At 43.6% G+C, this 18,655-nt stretch overlaps 1 pseudogene; it reads left to right on the top strand.

The window, feature by feature from the left end:
- LOC134934187 (vomeronasal type-2 receptor 1-like) overlaps positions 1-18,655 on the top strand; it is an 86,390-nt pseudogene that overhangs the window by 54,880 nt on the left and 12,855 nt on the right.

Raw genomic sequence — 18,655 nt, 5'->3', positions numbered from 1 at the left:
TATGTAGCGTAGCATACGCTAGGCCGTGATCGAGACGCACATGCGGCACGCTCGCTCACAGCTTAATGCGTGGAGTCGAGCACGCTATAGGCGAGTGACAACCGTAATGCTGCGCTATCAGCGTAGCGGACGCTCGAGACCACGAGGAGATCACGAGCGGCGCAGACGCTCACAAGATGGCACACAGAAAGTATATTCTTATACTGTAAACCTTGTACTGAAACACTGTAGCGATATAACGCTGCTTAACCTTGTTAACAATAAAGCTGTTTGAGCGATCGAGATGCTCCTATTACTCTCTGCAATGTAATGAACACACAATACCGTGCTAAGGATCCAACACCTTTACTAACAAGCTTCTAGTTAAATTGAAAAGGGGTAAAACAGTTTACAAGTCATACACTACATACTAACATATAATTCTAACAGAATATCTAAACAGAAATATACAATAACGTTACAGTTTTAAACTAAACAGAGAGAGAGAGAGAATGTGGCCAATACAAACAAAGAGCAATATAATCACAGATAATTACTTACACACACACTGGGAACAATCGCAGCACAGCCTGGTACCAGCCCCGAGTTTGTCAATATGAAAACTGTTTGTGGAGAGAGTGGGAGAGCTGTTCAGGCTGGCTGACCTTATATACACTGAGTACAGTATACTACAAAGGGACCTACAATCTCATTGTTCATTGGACACAGGAATGTCTCCTCGCATCATATCAAAAGGTCATAGGTTAGTTTGAACAGGTGGGCTGTGACTATTACAAACAGCTCAGGTGGGTGGGAATCTCCGGATTCCCGCCGCATGGATAATGAACTGCAAATATAAAATATGTCCAGAAACTACTAATGGTCATAACTACACGCAGGAGCGATTAATCTTTACCTAACCAACACCGGATTATTGCTATTAAAATACTCTTCAGTTAGGTACCAGACACAGCTGTTCAACCTTAATCAGACCCTTTGTACCACGTAAAGAGGGATTCCCAAGTCCGTGAACAAGTCACATTAACCAAACTTACAGTTATCATTAAGGGGAACATTATCTATAAAACAAGCTATTTGGTTCTATTATTAAACGATTGAGTCGCTCGCTAGACGCACACAAAGTCTACCGTAAATGCACATACCACGCGCTCGAGCGCATGGCCGAGGCGCCATCACGCGGCTGCGTGTATCCGCACGCACGGGAGAGAATGTGCACGTGCAGCAGGCACGCGCATGAGGTGCATATATGGCAACGTGCAGCGTGATATTTTTCTGACTTTGACAGGTAGCTGTGTGACTAAGCTCAGCGACCCAAGTGGCCGACACAAACACCTGGCCCATCTAGGAGTGGCACTGCAGTGTCACGCAGGATGGCCCTTCCAAAAAACACTCCCCAAACAGCACATGACGCAAAGAAAAATGAAAGAAAAAAGAGGTGCAAGATGGAATTGTCCTTGGGCCCACCCACCCACCCTTATGTTGTATAAACAGGACATGCACACTTTAACCAACCCATCATTTCAGTGACAGGGTCTGCCACACGACTGTGACTGAAATGACGGGTTGGTTTGGACCCCCACCAAAAAAGAAGCAATTAATCTCTCCTTGCACAAACTGGCTCTACAGAGGCAAGATGTCCACCTCATCATCATCCTCCTATTCATCACCGTGTACATCCCCCTCCTCACAGATTATCAATTCGTCCCCACTGGAATCCACCATCACAGCTCCCTGTGTACTTTGTGGAGGCAATTGCTGCTGGTGAATGTCTCCATGGAGGAATTGATTATAATTCATTTTAATGAACATCATCTTCTCCACATTTTCTGGAAGTAACCTCGTATGCCGATTGCTGACAAGGTGAGCGGCGGCACTAAACACTCTTTCGGAGTACACACTTGTGGGAGGGCAACTTAGGTAGAATAAAGCCAGTTTGTGCAAGGGCCTCCAAATTGCCTCTTTTTCCTGCCAGTATACGTACGGACTGTCTGACGTGCCTACTTGGATGCGGTCACTCATATAATCCTCCACCATTCTTTCAATGGGGAGAGAATCATATGCAGTGACAGTAGACGACATGTCCGTAATCGTTGGCAGGTCCTTCAGTCCGGACCAGATGTCAGCATCAGCAGTCGCTCCAGACTGCCCTGCATCACCGCCAGCAGGTGGGCTCGGAATTCTGAGCCTTTTCCTCGCACCCCCAGTTGCAGGAGAATGTGAAGGAGGAGATGTTGACAGGTCGCGTTCCGCTTGACTTGACAATTTTCTCACCAGCAGTTCTTTGAACCCCTGCAGACTTGCGTCTGCCGGAAAGAGAGATCCAAGGTAGGTTTTAAATCTAGGATCGAGCACGGTGGCCAAAATGTAGTGCTCTGATTTCAACAGATTGACCACCCGTGAATCCTTGTTAAGCGAATTAAGGGCTCCATCCACAAGTCCCACATGCCTAGCGGAATCGCTCTGTGTTAGCTCCTCCTTCAATGTCTCCAGCTTCTTCTGCAAAAGCCTGATGAGGGGAATGACCTGACTCAGGCTGGCAGTGTCTGAACTGACTTCACGTGTGGCAAGTTCAAAAGGTTGCAGAACCTTGCACAACGTTGAAATCATTCTCCACTGCGCTTGAGACAGGTGCATTCCACCTCCTATATCGTGCTCAGTTGTATAGGCTTGAATGGCCTTTTGCTGCTCCTCCAACCTCTGAAGCATATAGAGGGTTGAATTCCACCTCGTTACCACTTCTTGCTTCAGATGATGGCAGGGCAGGTTCAGGCGTTTTTGGTGTTGCTCCAGTCTTCTGTACGTGGTGCCTGTACGCCGAAAGTGTCACGCAATTCTTCTGGCCACCGACAGCATCTCTTGCACGCCCCTCTCGTTTTTTAAATAATTCTGCACCACCAAATTCAAGGTATGTGCAAAACATGGGACGTGCTGGAATTTGCCCATATTTAATGCACACACAATATTGCTGACGTTGTCCGATGCCACAAATCCACAGGAGAGTCCAATTGGGGTAAGCCATTCTGCGATGATCTTCCTCAGTTGCCGTAAGAGGTTTTTAGCTGTGTGCGTATTCTGGAAAGCGGTGATACAAAGCGTAGCCTGCCTAGGAAAGAGTTGGCGTTTGCGAGATGCTGCTACTGGTGCCGCCACTGCTGTTCTTGCGGCGGGAGTCAATACATCTACCCAGTGGGCTGTCACAGTCATATAGTCCTGAGTCTGCCCTGCTCCACTTGTCCACATGTCCGTGGTTAAGTGGACATTGGGTACAACTGCATTTTTTAGGACACTGGTGAGTCTTTTTCTGAGGTCTGTGTACATTTTCGGTATCGCCTGCCTAGAGAAATGGAACCTAGATGGTATTTGGTACCGGGGACACAGTACCTCAATCAAGTCTATAGTTGGCTCTGCAGTAATGATGGATACCGGAACCACGTTTCTCACCGCCCAGGATGCCAAGGCCTCAGTTATCCGCTTTGCAGCAGGATGACTGCTGTGATATTTCATCTTCCTCGCAAAGGACTGTTGGACAGTCAATTGCTTGGTGGAAGTAGTAAAAGTCGTCTTACGACTTCCCCTCTGGGATGACCATCGACTCCCAGCAGCAACAACAGCAGCGCCAGCAGCAGTAGGCGTTACACGCAAGGATGCATCGGAGGAATCCCAGGCAGGAGAGGACTCGTCAGAATTGCCAGTGACATGGCCTGCAGGACTATTGGCATTCCTGGGGAAGGAGGAAATTGACACTGAGGGAGTTGGTGGGGTGGTTGGCGTGAGCTTGGTTACAAGAGGAAGGGATTTACTGGTCAGTGGACTGCTTCCGCTGTCGCCCAAAGTTTTTGAACTTGTCACTGACTTATGATGAATGCGCTGCAGGTGACGTATAAGGGAGGATGTTCCGAGGTGGTTAATGTCCTTACCCCTACTTATTACAGCTTGACAAAGGCAACACACGGCTTGACAAATGTTGTCCGCATTTCTGTTGAAATACTTCCACACCGAAGAGCTGATTTTTTTGGTATTTTCACCAGGCATGTCAATGGCCATATTCCTCCCACGGACAACAGGTGTCTCCCCGGGTGCCTGACTTAAACAAACCACCTCACCATCAGAATCCTCCTTGTCAATTTCCTCTCCAGCGCCAGCAACACCCATATCCTCCGCATCCTGATGTACTTCAACACTGACATCTTCAATCTGACTATCAGGAACTGGACTGCGGGTGCTCCTTCCAGCACTTGCAGGGGGCGTGCAAATGGTGGAAGGCGCATGCTCTTCACGTCCAGTGTTGTGAAGGTCAGGCATCGCAACCGACACAATTGGACTCTCCTTGTGGATTTGTGATTTCGAAGAACGCACAGTTCTTTGCTGTGCTTTTGCCAGCTTAAGTCTTTTCATTTTTCTAGCGAGAGGCTGAGTGCTTCCATCCTCATGTGAAGCTGAACCACTAGCTATGAACATAGGCCAGGGCCTCAGCCGTTCCTTGCCACTCCGTGTGGTAAATGGCATATTGGCAAGTTTACGCTTCTCCTCCGCCGATTTTATTTTAGATTTTTGAGTCCTTTTTTTACTGATATTTTGTGTTTTGGATTTTACATGCTCTGTACTATGACATTGGGCATCGGCCTTGGCAGACGACGTTGATGGAATTTCATCGTCTCGGCCATGACTAGTGGCAGCAGCTTCAGCACGAGGTGGAAGTGGATCTTGATCTTTCCCTATTTTTGGAACCTCAACATTTTTGTTCTCCATATTTTAATAGGCACAACTAAAAGGTACCTCAGGTAAACAATGGAGATGGATGGATACTAGTATACTTATGGATGACGAGTGACTGACGACACAGAGGTAGCTACAGCCGTGGACTACCGTACTGCGTCTGCTAGTATAGAGATGATAATGATATAAAAAATATATATATATCACTACTGCAGGTATATATAATATAATGACGGACCTGCTGGACACTGTCAGCAGACTCCTAAACTACTAGTATGAAGAAGATAGAAAAAAAAACCCCACCACAGGTAGGTATACAATTATGGACGAGCACTGACGACACAGAGGTAGCTACAGCCGTGGACTACCGTACTGCGTCTGCTAGTATAGAGATGATAATGATATAAAAAATATATATATATCACTACTGCAGGTATATATAATATAATGACGGACCTGCTGGACACTGTCAACAGACTCCTAAACTACTAGTATGAAGAAGATAGGAAAAAAAACCCCACCACAGGTAGGTATACAATTATGGACGAGCACTGACGACACAGAGGTAGCTACAGCCGTGGACTACCGTACTGCGTCTGCTAGTATAGAGATGATAATGATATAAAAAATATATATATATCACTACTGCAGGTATATATAATATAATGACGGACCTGCTGGACACTGTCAGCAGACTCCTAAACTACTAGTATGAAGAAGATAGAAAAAAAACCCCACCACAGGTAGGTATACAATTATGGACGAGCACTGACGACACAGAGGTAGCTACAGCCGTGGACTACCGTACTGCGTCTGCTAGTATAGAGATGATAATGATATAAAAAAAAAATATATATATATATATCACTACTGCAGGTATATATAATATAATGACGGACCTGCTGGACACTGTCAGCAGACTCCTAAACTACTAGTATGAAGAAGATAGAAAAAAAACCCCACCACAGGTAGGTATACAATTATGGACGAGCACTGACGACACAGAGGTAGCTACAGCCGTGGACTACCGTACTGCGTCTGCTAGTATAGAGATGATAATGATATAAAAAATATATATATATCACTACTGCAGGTATATATAATATAATGACGGACCTGCTGGACACTGTCAGCAGACTCCTAAACTACTAGTATGAAGAAGATAGAAAAAAAAACCCCACCACAGGTAGGTATACAATTATGGACGAGCACTGACGACACAGAGGTAGCTACAGCCGTGGACTACCGTACTGCGTCTGCTAGTATAGAGATGATAATGATATAAAAAATATATATATATATCACTACTGCAGGTATATATAATATAATGACGGACCTGCTGGACACTGTCAGCAGACTCCTAAACTACTAGTATGAAGAAGATAGAAAAAAAAACCCCACCACAGGTAGGTATACAATTATGGACGAGCACTGACGACACAGAGGTAGCTACAGCCGTGGACTACCGTACTGCGTCTGCTAGTATAGAGATGATAATGATATAAAAAATATATATATATCACTAATGCAGGTATATATAATATAATGACGGACCTGCTGGACACTGTCAGCAGACTCCTAAACTACTAGTATGAAGAAGATAGAAAAAAAAACCCCACCAGAGGTAGGTATACAATTATGGACGAGCACTGACGACACAGAGGTAGCTACAGCCGTGGACTACCGTACTGCATCTGCTAGTATAGAGATGATAATGATATAAAAAATATATATATATCACTACTGCAGGTATATATAATATAATGACGGACCTGCTGGACACTGTCAGCAGACTCCTAAACTACTAGTATGAAGAAGATAGAAAAAAAAACCCCACCACAGGTAGGTATACAATTATGGACGAGCACTGACGACACAGAGGTAGCTACAGCCGTGGACTACCGTACTGCGTCTGCTAGTATAGAGATGATAATGATATAAAAAATATATATATATCACTACTGCGGGTATATATAATATAATGACGGACCTGCTGGACACTGTCAGCAGACTCCTAAACTACTAGTATGAAGAAGATAGAAAAAAAAACCCCACCACAGGTAGGTATACAATTATGGACGAGCACTGACGACACAGAGGTAGCTACAGCCGTGGACTACCGTACTGCGTCTGCTAGTATAGAGATGATAATGATATAAAAAATATATATATATCACTACTGCAGGTATATATTATATAATGACGGACCTGCTGGACACTGTCAGCATACTCCTAAACTACTATTATGAAGAAGATAGAAAAAAAACCCCACCACAGGTAGGTATACAATTATGGACGAGCACTGACGACACAGAGGTAGCTACAGCCGTGGACTACCGTACTGCGTCTGCTAGTATAGAGATGATAATTATATAAAAAATATATATATATATCACTACTGCAGGTATATATAATATAATGACGGACCTGCTGGACACTGTCAGCAGACTCCTAAACTACTAGTATGAAGAAGATAGAAAAAAAACCCCCACCACAGGTAGGTATACAATTATGGACGAGCACTGACGACACAGAGGTAGCTACAGCCGTGGACTACCGTACTGCGTCTGCTAGTATAGAGATGATAATGATATAAAAAATATATATATATCACTACTGCAGGTATATATAATATAATGACGGACCTGCTGGACACTGTCAGCAGACTCCTAAACTACTAGTATGAAGAAGATAGAAAAAAAAACCCCACCACAGGTAGGTATACAATTATGGACGAGCACTGACGACACAGAGGTAGCTACAGCCGTGGACTACCGTACTGCGTCTGCTAGTATAGAGATGATAATGATATAAAAAATATATATATATCACTACTGCAGGTATATATATAATATAATGACGGACCTGCTGGACACTGTCAGCAGACTCCTAAACTACTAGTATGAAGAAGATAGAAAAAAAACCCCCACCAGAGGTAGGTATACAATTATGGACGAGCACTGACGACACAGAGGTAGCTACAGCCGTGGACTACCGTACTGCGTCTGCTAGTATAGAGATGATAATGATATAAAAAATATATATATATCACTACTGCAGGTATATATAATATAATGACGGACCTGCTGGACACTGTCAGCAGAATGCGTTTATGGAATAAAAAAAAAAAAACACCACAGGAGTGTTTAACTTTTTCAGGCAGACAATATACTGGTGGTCACTGGTCAGTCACACTGGCAGCAAAAGTGTGCACTGTACTCCTGCTATAACTGCACCCCAGTCTCCCCCACAATTCAGCTGTGTGAGCAGTGAGCACTCAGCACAGTCAGATATACATAGATATATCATGCAGCACACTGAGGCTGAGCACAGATATGGTATGGAGCGTTTTTTTCAGGCAGAGAACGGATTAAAAAAAACTAGCAAAACTCTGCACTGACTGTACTCCTCCTAACAGCTCTCCCCAATCCTCCCCACAATAAGCTAAGCAGCAATCAGATCAACTAACTACTAACAGTAACTATAAACGGAGAGGACGCCAGCCACGTCCTCTCCCTATCAATCTCAATGCACGTGTGAAAATGGCGGCGACGCGCGGCTCCTTATATAGAATCCGAGTCTCGCGATAGAATACGAGCCTCGCGAGAATCCGACAGCGGGATGATGACGTTCGGGCGCGCTCGGGTTAGCCGAGCAAGGCGGGAGGATCCGAGTCTGCCTCGGACCCGTGTAAAAAGGCTGAAGTTCGGGGGGGTTCGGATTCCGAGGAACCGAACCCGCTCATCTCTAATAACAACCCCGGGATCCCGACCGCAAAATGCTGGTCGGGGGGGGGGCGATTGCAAAAGAGCTCCTTGCAAGATCTCTGTGCTCGCCACGCAGTGGGCTCGGCGGATCGCTGCGCTCGCAACAGGTTCTATTTCTATTTCTACTCTATGGGTGTCATGGACACCCACGTGTGGGAATAGTCCCTGTTAGTCGGCATGCAGTCTGTCAGGCATTTGATCGCTTGGGATTCCAGTGTCGGCATGGTGACCTGAGCAGCGGTCACATGACCGCATCCTTATTTTACACCTGCATATGTCCTTATGTACTATTTATGTTCGGCAGGTGCATACAGTATTTGTATAAAATGTGGCATTTTCAGTTTAGTAACAACCGAACTTACCCCACTATACAGAATTGTCTTTGAAATATTATCCCAGGATCTTATTCACTAGGAACAAAGAAAATTTGAAACAGATTTTAGATTTTTTCCCCCACAACCTTAAAATACCAAAAATGATTGTGAGCTCCGTGTCGATTTCTAATTCTGATGTACTCAGTTTTTTTTTGTTAGTTGTGGAACAAGAGCCATAATTACTGTAAAATTAGGTACATTTATTGTGACAGTCTTCTACATACAACATCTGATCTTCTGCTTCTCCCCTTCTGCACAGCTAACGCACTATATCAGGAAAGTCAAGCTTACACTAAGCAATGGAATACCCATTTACTTTGATAAGAATGGGGACCCACCTGCTGTCTATAATATCTTGAACTGGCAACCGAGTCCAGAAGGGACTATAAAGATAATTAATGTTGGAAATTATAATACAGCAGCTCTTCCTGGTGAAGCTCTGACCATCAACTCAAGTCTGCTGCGGTGGCCTATGGGGGATCAGCAGGTGAGGCTCAAGAGGAAACTCCGGCTCCTCTGTACAGGTTATAATTTTTTTTAAAGAGCAATTATATACATATATATATAATAGCATAATATATTATCTCTAGGTCCCTCGCTCGGTCTGCGGCAAGACTTGTCCTTCAGGATACAGAAAGACTGCTTGATCTGGATACCCCGTCTGCTGCTATGATTGTGTGCAGTGTCTACAAGGAGAAATATCTAACCAGACAGGTAAGTCAAAAACTTCCAGAGGTTGGGGTGACATTGGAACCAATAAAACCTTATAGACAATATGATGGAGGATTATTCACTAGAAATGTGTTTTTTAAGAGTCACATACTGTACTCAGAGTCCAAGAGATACAGTATATTTCAAATGATGATCCTTACAGAATTAGGCCCAAAATCTAGTTGGTTAATTTGGACCAAGGGCATAATTTTTGTTAGAATGCAGGGGGCCACCCGTCGCAGGGCAAGGCCGGCCAGCATGCTGACTACCGCCTCCCCCTTCAACAAGCAGAAATTGCGATCGCATCACAATTTCTGCTTTTTAGCAGAAATTAAGGATACCTCCTGCCCACAGGAGGTCCGCCACCATGTTTCTGATCATGGCGGCTGAGTGTGATGTCACATAACTGCCACAATCATGCCCCCGCCATATCCCCATTCGCGCCACACTGCCCCCATTTGCCGGACTATGCCCCCGCAACGCTCCGTCTCCGACCTGGAAATGGAGTGTTGCCGCCCCCCCCCCCACCCTGCGACCGCCTCTGCCTGATTGACAGGCAGAGGCGATCGCATTTTCTGTGCCCCCCCCGCAGATAATGCGGGTAAATGCGTATGATGGGCGCTGCGCATGCATCTTTTCTGTTTTAGAAGCCAATGTCTTCCTCTCATATATGGCTTTCCACACTCCCATTAAAAGGTTCTGGACATTGCCACACAAACATACTTCCAATCTCTCATCTCTGGCTTCTAATCCTAAACATCTTTTTTTAATACAAATAATAAATCCCCAACCCACAAGCTACTATCAATGCACAAGTTCCTTCTTCCTTTTTTCAAGTAAAAAATTGATAAGATCAAACAAAAAATGGTATCCTCATACTCAATCCTTTACCCTGTCTAATGTGCTCATCCAAACTTTAACTAAAACTTGTAATCTCTCTTTCTCTCTCTCTCTCCTGGAGGTATATTTACTCAAATTTGATTTTTGGAAGCACTTTATGAAGCTTCAAAATCAATTGAAATCGATTCCTTTTGAGTTTGTAATTTTTAAAAATGTTTCCTTATTTACAAAAAATTGATTTTGCATTCAATTTTAAAAACAAATTCGATGTGGATTCCTGTTTGGAAGGGATTTTGAGTTGAATTTATGAAATTCCTTCCTAAATCAAACCTCAAATCCCCATTGAAATCCCTAGCAAAATCAAATGTAAAATCGAATAGAACTTCTGCATTGCTTCCTATTAGAGATGTGGGCACTTTTCATGTTTTGTGTTTCGGTTTTGGATCTGGATCCCTGCTCGTGTTTTGGATCTGGATTGGTTTTGCCAAAACCACCCTTTCGGGTTTTGCTTTTGGTTTTGGATCTGGATGATTTTTGGGGGGAAAACAACATAAAAACAGATAAAATCACAGAATTTGGGGGTAATTTTGATCCTACGGTATTACTAACCTCAATAACATTCATCTCCACTCATTTCCAGTCTATTCTGAACACTTCACACATCACAATATTGTTTTTAGGCCAAAAGGTTGCACCAAGGTCGCTGAATAACTAAGCTAAGCGACACAAGTGGGCGATATAAACACCTGGCCCATCTAGTAGTGGCACTGTAGTGGCAGACAGGATGGCATTTTTAAAAAATAGGCCCTAAAGATCACATAATGCAAAGAAAACAAAGAGGTGCACCGAGGTTGCTGGGTGACTAAGCAAAGTGAATCAAGTGTGTGGGACAAACACCTGGATCATCTAGGAGTGGCACCGCCGTGGCAGACAGGATGGCAGTTTAAAAAAATAGGCCCCAAAGAGCACATCATGCAAAGAAAAAAAAGAGGTGCAAGATGGAATTGTCCTTGGGACCTCCCACCCACCCTTAAGTTGTATAAACAGTACATGCACACTTTAACAAACCAGTCATTTCAGTGACAGGGTCTGCCAAATAACTGTGGCTGAAATGATTGGTTTGTTTGGGCACCCACAAGAAAAGAAGCAATTAATACCCCCACCAAAAAAGAAGCAATTCATCTCTCCTTGTACAAACTGGCTCTACAGAGGCAATATGTCGTCCTCATCCTCTGAATCCTCACCCCTTTCAGTGTGTACATCCTCATCCTCACAGAGTATAAATTCGTCCCCACTGGAATCCACCATCACAGGACCCTGTGTACTTTCTGGAGGCAATTGCTGGTAAAGGTCTTCCTTGAGGAATTTATAATTCATTTTGATGAACATCATCTTCTCTACATTTTGTGGAAGTAACCTCCAATGCCGATCGCTGACAAGGTGACCGGCTGCACTAAACACTCTTTCGGAGTACACATTGGAGGGGGTCAACTTAGGTAAAATAAAGCCAGTTTGTGCAATTGCCTCTTTATCCTACCAGTATACATACGGACTATCTGACATGCCTACTTGGATGCTGTCACTGATATAATTATCCACCATTCTTTCAATGGTGACAGCATTTCATATGCAGTGACAGTAGACATGTCAGTAATCGTTGGCAGGTCCTTCAGACCAGACCAGATGTCTGCACTTGCTACTGACTTTCCTGCATCACCATCAGTGGGTGGGCTAGGAAATTTATCCTTTTCCTCACAGCCCCAGTTGCGTGAGAAAATGAAGCAGGAGCTGTTAACGGGTCACGCTCCGCTTGAGTTGACAATTTTCTCACCAGCAGGTCTTTGCACCTCTGCAGACTTTTGTCTGCTGGAAAGAGAGATACAATGTAGGCTTTAAATCTGGGATCGCGCACAGTGGCTAAAATGTAGTGCTCTGATTTCAACAGATTGACCACCCTTGAATCCTGGCAAAGCGAATGAAGGGCTCCATCCACAAGTCCCACATACTTAGCAGAATCGCTCCGTCTTAGCTCCTCCTTCAATTTCTCCAGCTGCTTCTGCAAAAGCCTGATGAGGGGATTGACCTGACTCAAGCTGGCAGTGTTTGAACTGACTTCACATGTGGCAAGTTCGAAGGGTTGGAGAACCTTGCACAACACAGAAATCATTCTCCACTGTGCTTGAGTCAGGTGCATTCCCCCTCATTTGCCTATATCGTAGGCAGATGTATAGGCTTGAATGGCCTTTTGCTGCTCCTCCATCCTCTGAAGCATATAGAGTGTTGAATTCCACCTCGTTACTACCTCTTGCTTCAGGTGATGGCGGGGCAGGTTCAGAAGTGTTTGCTGGCACTCCAGTCTTCAGCACGCAGTGGCTGAATGTCGAAAGTGGCCCGCAATTTTTCGGGACACCGACAGCATCTCCTGCATGCCCCTCTCATTTAAAAAAAAAATTCTTCATTACCAAATTAATTGTATGTGCAAAACATGGGACGTGCTGGAATTTGCCCACATGTAATGCACGCACAATATTAGTGGCGTTGTCTGATATCAAATTTCCCAGGAGAGCCTAAGTGGGGTAAACCATTGTGCGATGATGTCTGCTGACAACCTCTTACGGAAACCGGTGATAGACAGCGTAGCCTGCCTAGAAATGAGTTTGCATTTGTGGGATGCTGCTGCTGGTGCCGCTGCATTTGTTGCTGCGTGAGGCAATACATCTACCCAGTGGGCTGTCACAGTCACGTAGTCCTTAGTTTGCCCTGCTCCACTTGTCCACATATCTGTGGTTAAATGGACACTTGGTACAACCGCATTTTTCAGGACACTGAGGAGACTTTTCTTAATATCCCTGTACAGTCTGGGAATCGCTTTCCTAGTGAAGTGGAATCTAGATGGGATTTGGTACCGGGGACACAATGCGTCCATCAACTGTCTAAATCCCACTGCACTAATGATGGATACCGGACGCACGTCTAACACCAGCATAGTTGTTATGGCCTCAGTTATCCGCTTTGCAGTAGGGTGACTGCTGTCATATTTAATCTTCCTCGCAAAGGACTGTTGGACAGTCAATTGCTTAGTTGAAGTAGTACAAGTGGTCTTCCGACTTCCCTCTGGGATGACTATCGACTCCCAGCAGCAACAACAGCAGCGGCAGTAACAGCAGGCGTACCACTCAAGGATCCTACGGAGGAATCCTGGTTAGGAGAGGATTCGTCAGTCATGCCAGTGACATGGCATGCAGGACTACTGATGTACCTGACTGAGGAGGAAATTGATGTTGAGGGAGTTGGTGGTGTGGCTTGCAGGAGCTTGGGTACAAAAGGAAAAAGGGATTTAGGTGTCAGTGGACTGCTTATGCTCTTACCCAAAGTTTCTGAATTTGACAATGACTTCTGATGAATGCGCTGCAGGTGACGTATAAGGGACGATGTTCCCAGGTGGTTACCATCCTTACCCCTACTTATTACGGATTGACAAAGGCAACACAAGGCTTGACACCTGTTGTCCGGACTTGTGGAGAAATAATTCCACACTGAAGAGGTTGCTTTTTTGGTATTTTGCCCAGGCATGACAATGGGCTTTCTCATCCCATAGACATAAACTGTCTACACTGGTGCCTTATTCAAATAAATCACGTCACCTTCACAATCCTCATTGTCAACTTCCTCCTCAGTGCCAGATACACCTCCTCCTTATCCTGGTGTACGGCTACAGTGACATCCTCAATTTCAATATCAGCAACTGGCCTGGTGGTGCTCTTCCCAGCACTTGCAGGGGGTGTGTAAATGGTGGTGGGAGCCTTCACTTTTCATACAGTCTTGGGAAGGTCAGGCCTAGACATTGCACACCACGGACACACTTGGACTCTCCTTGGGGGTTTGTGATATCTCTGAATGCACAGTTGTATTTTCCTGTACATTAACAAGCTTATTTTTTTTATTTTTTTGAGAGGGAGGAAGGCTTCCATCCTCATGAGAAGCTGAGCCATCAGTCATGTACATAGGCCAAGGCCTTATCCTTTCCTTGCCACTTCGTGTCATGAATGACATATTGCCAATTTTACGTTTCTCGTCAGATAATTTCTTTTTTTCCCCTGATTATTATTTTTTGCTTCTTGGATTTTACATGCCCTCTATGACATTGGGCATTGGCCTTAGCAGATGACGTTGATGGAATTGCATTGTCAGTGTCATGACTAGTGGCAGCAGCAGCTTCAGCACTAGTACTAGGAACTGGTTCCTGATCTTTCACTATTTTTTCCGCCAAATTGTTGTTCTCCATTTCACAGGACAGCACCCCTTTATTATTACTACAGAACACAGAACAGTGGCTCTTTATTTTCACAGCACCCCTGTATACTTTCAGCATACAGGGCCAGTGTAATGTTATTTGAATAGCAGCACCCCTATATTTTACAGCATACAACAGTGTGCTTTTAATTTTTAACAACTGAACCTCTGAATTTTTACAACATACAAGGTCAGCAGCACCCCAATATTTTACAGCATACAGTAGCAGTGTGCTTTTAATTTGTAACAACTGCACCTCAGAATTTTTACAACATACAGGGCCAGCAGCACCCCAATATTTTTACAACACACAGGGACAGTGTAATGTTATTTAAACAGCAACACCCCTATATTTTACAGCATATAGCAGTGTGCTTTTAACTTTTAACAACTGCACCTCTGAATTTTTACAGCATACAGGGCCAGCCGTACCCCAATATTTTACAGCATACAGGAGCAGTGTGCTTTACATTTTTAACAACTGCACCTCTAAATTTTTACAACATTCATGGCCTGTGTAATGTTATTTGAACAGCAACACCCCTATATTTTACAGCTTATGGCAGTGTTCTTTTAATTTTTAACAACTGCACCTCTGAACTTTTACAATATACAGTGCCAGCAGCACCCCAATATTTTACAGCATACAGGAGCAGTGTGCTTTTCATTTTTGACAACTGCACCTCTGAATTTTTACAACATACAGGGCCAGTGTAATGTTATTTGAACAGCATCAACCCTATATTTTTCAGCAGGGGTGGGGAACCTGCAGCCCTCCAGCTGTTGTTGAACTACACATCCCAGCATGCCCTGCAACAGTTTTTGCATAGTCAAATAGCAAAACTGTAGCAGGGCATGCTGGTAGATGTAGTTTAATAACAACTGGAAGGCCAAAGGTTCACCACCCATGTTTTACAGCATACAGCAGTGTGCTTTTAACTTTTAACAACTACACCTCTGAATTTTTACAAAATACAGGGCCAGCAGCACCCCAATATTTTACAGCATACAGGAGCAGTGTGCTTTCAATTTTTAACAACCGCACCTCTGAATTTTTACAACATACAGGGCCAACAACACCCCTATATTTTAAAGCATACAGGAGCAGTGTGCTTTTAATTTTTAACAACTGCATCCCTGAATATTTATAGCATACAGGGCCAGTGTAATGTTATTTGAACAGCAACACCCCTATATTTGACAGCATACAGCAGCGTGCGTTTACTTTTTAACTGCACCTCTGAATTGTTGCAACATACAGGGCCAGCAGCACCCCAATATTTTACAGCATACAGGAGAAGTGTGCTTTTAAGTTTTAACAACTGCATCCCTGAATTTTTATAGCATACATAGCCAGTGTAATGTTATTTGAACAGCAATACCCCTATATTTTACTGCATACAGCAGTGTGCTTTTAATTTTTAACAACTGCACCCCTGAATTTTTACAAAATACAGTGCCAGCAGCACCCCTATATTTTACAGCATACAATAGGACAGTGCCCCTGCACCCTGTACAACACAGTGACATCCAGGACAGCAACACCCATGTACAGCTGCAGCACATGAAACACCAGTGACAGCCAGTGACAGCCAGGGCAGTACCCCTAACAGGACAGGTACACCACAGTGACTGCAGCAGCACCTCTACAGAGCACACACTAACCCCACCTGACACCACCACCCACAGAGAGACAGAGGACTGTCTCCATCACTCTCCAAGTCCAGAGTGAAAATGGTGGCTACGCGCGGCTGTTTATATGGAATCCAAATCTCACAAGAATCCAACAGCGGGATGATGACATTTTGCCTTGTTCTGGTTTCCATGCCTGGTGGGAAGTCCCGAGTCGGGCTTGGACCCAGGCTCAGCATGTGATGTTTGTGGGGGTTCGGTTCTTAGGTAACCGAACCCGCTCATCTCTACTTCCTATTGGTCTAAATGTATCACATGAACACTGATTAAAGGGGAAGCTCTCTCTTTACACTGTTTTAAACATGAAAACATAACTGATAATTAAAATTTGGTCTTTTTTTATTTAAAAAAAAAAATACAGATGATATAGTTGGGAATAAGCTTACTCCTAATCTGCCTTCCTGCTTGCCTTCAACTTTATGTGTTCACATAGTTTTTGGTCAAAAAACCTCTGCTTGCTCCCTGTTTATTGCATAATTTGGTGGGAGTGGTTTATTTTTTTGCGCGATTGTGCTATAGACTGCAGCAGAGCACAATGTCGAACATTTTTGCTAAATTATATAATAATATGCCTTTCGGGAAAACCCCCCAAAACAAAGATGCATTCTGTCATGGATTGGCCCACTATACAGGTATGTGCCTCTTTATACTTATGCTCAGAAGTAGTTTGTGGATTTGACAGTGGAGTCAGAAGCCAAGCGCAGCAGCCATAGCCTAACTACCTTTTTTGGTGGAAGGGGAACAAATTAGAACATTATAGTAACATTTACTATTAGTTGCTTTATTAGCACATACTGGTATCTTACACACAACCATCCCTCTGACATTTGTCCCACAAGTTTTTTCAATTGCTGAGGATGTAGTCATCATGGGTTGAATCAGGATAGCCAGTTACTTCACTCATGATTTCAAATTTCTATGTATTTTTCACCCAAATTGCCCAATACTGTGCTCTGGTGCTATCTATTGCACAGTAATGGAATAACTTTGATATGAAATATGTGCACTATTCAAATCATTAAGCTGCTGATCTGTGTTCTGATTGATCCTCCACGTTATCTCAGTAAGGTGGTGATTTGCATTGTGTAGGTAGGTGCACAACGTACCATAATCTTAGGCATCAATTATTGCTACTTCCACACTGCCCTACATGCTTTTGGGTACTTAAAAAGTCATCACTATCAATTTCCTACCATTAAAATGGGTTTAGAAGCCAAAATCGAATGTCTAATATCATTCTAAACATTTTTGGATTTGAGGTTTGATTTGACGCTCGATTTAGAGTTCGATTTGAAATCGAACTTTAGTAAATGAGGGGATTTCATGTTGGTCTATTGGAAAACATCAATGTTTTTCAGACATTCGATTTCTATTGGGATGTCAGTTGAATCTGCCTTTAGAATCGATTTGACATTTGATTTGGTCTGTTGTAAATCTATTCAACCCAAATCGAATGGAAATTGAATTGAACAGAATGCCAATTCGCTTGAATCCTCAAAATCAAACTTTAGTAAATTTTGCCCCTGGTACCTTTCCATTACTAGAATGAAGTGATTACACCTAGTCTGAAAAAAACTAAATTCTGATCTAATCTCTCTCTCAAATTTCCATCAAACCTTTCAACTCCCTTGTCCCTCCAAGATGCTTGAGAGATTTGACTACAGCCACTTCACTCAGTTTCTTGCTTCACACGCAATATTTGGATCCACTTCAGTTTGGCTTCCATTCCAAAAACTCCACAGAGACATCACTGACTAAAGTGATCAATGATTTGATTACTACTAATCCTAAAGGCCATTACTTACTTCTAATTCTCCTGGAACTGTCTGCAGCATTTGACACAATTTACAACTCTCTTCTTAAACAACAGGACATTTCCCAATCTTGGTGCTTAATCTACTAATCTTAATGTTCTGTTTTGCTTGTGTCTGTGGATACACCTCCTCCCTACTTCCATTATCAGTTGAAATACCAAAAGAATCAGTTCTAGGGGGGTATCACATCTCACCCTCTGGTCCCGCACTGCGCATGCGCGGGTCGGGGAGAAGCAATTGGCCAAATTTACCTATCCTCTCAAGTTCTCTCTCGTCCTGAGTTGGCCCGTGTTACCCATGTTATCTTGGGTGTCATCTCAGCACATTAGACACTATTTCAAAAATAGAGTAAATAATATTCTCACCGGCCAATAGTAGTTACCAACCTGATGTCCATATTTCTGTAGACAACACAACAGTAGACCCAAACACTCAAGATCACAGTTTC

The sequence above is a fragment of the Pseudophryne corroboree genome, chromosome 6, assembly GCF_028390025.1.
Source record: "Pseudophryne corroboree isolate aPseCor3 chromosome 6, aPseCor3.hap2, whole genome shotgun sequence".
Classification (NCBI taxonomy): domain Eukaryota; kingdom Metazoa; phylum Chordata; class Amphibia; order Anura; family Myobatrachidae; genus Pseudophryne; species Pseudophryne corroboree.
The sequence above is the reverse complement of the archived record's forward strand: the minus strand, read 5'-3'. Positions and strand labels throughout refer to the sequence as shown.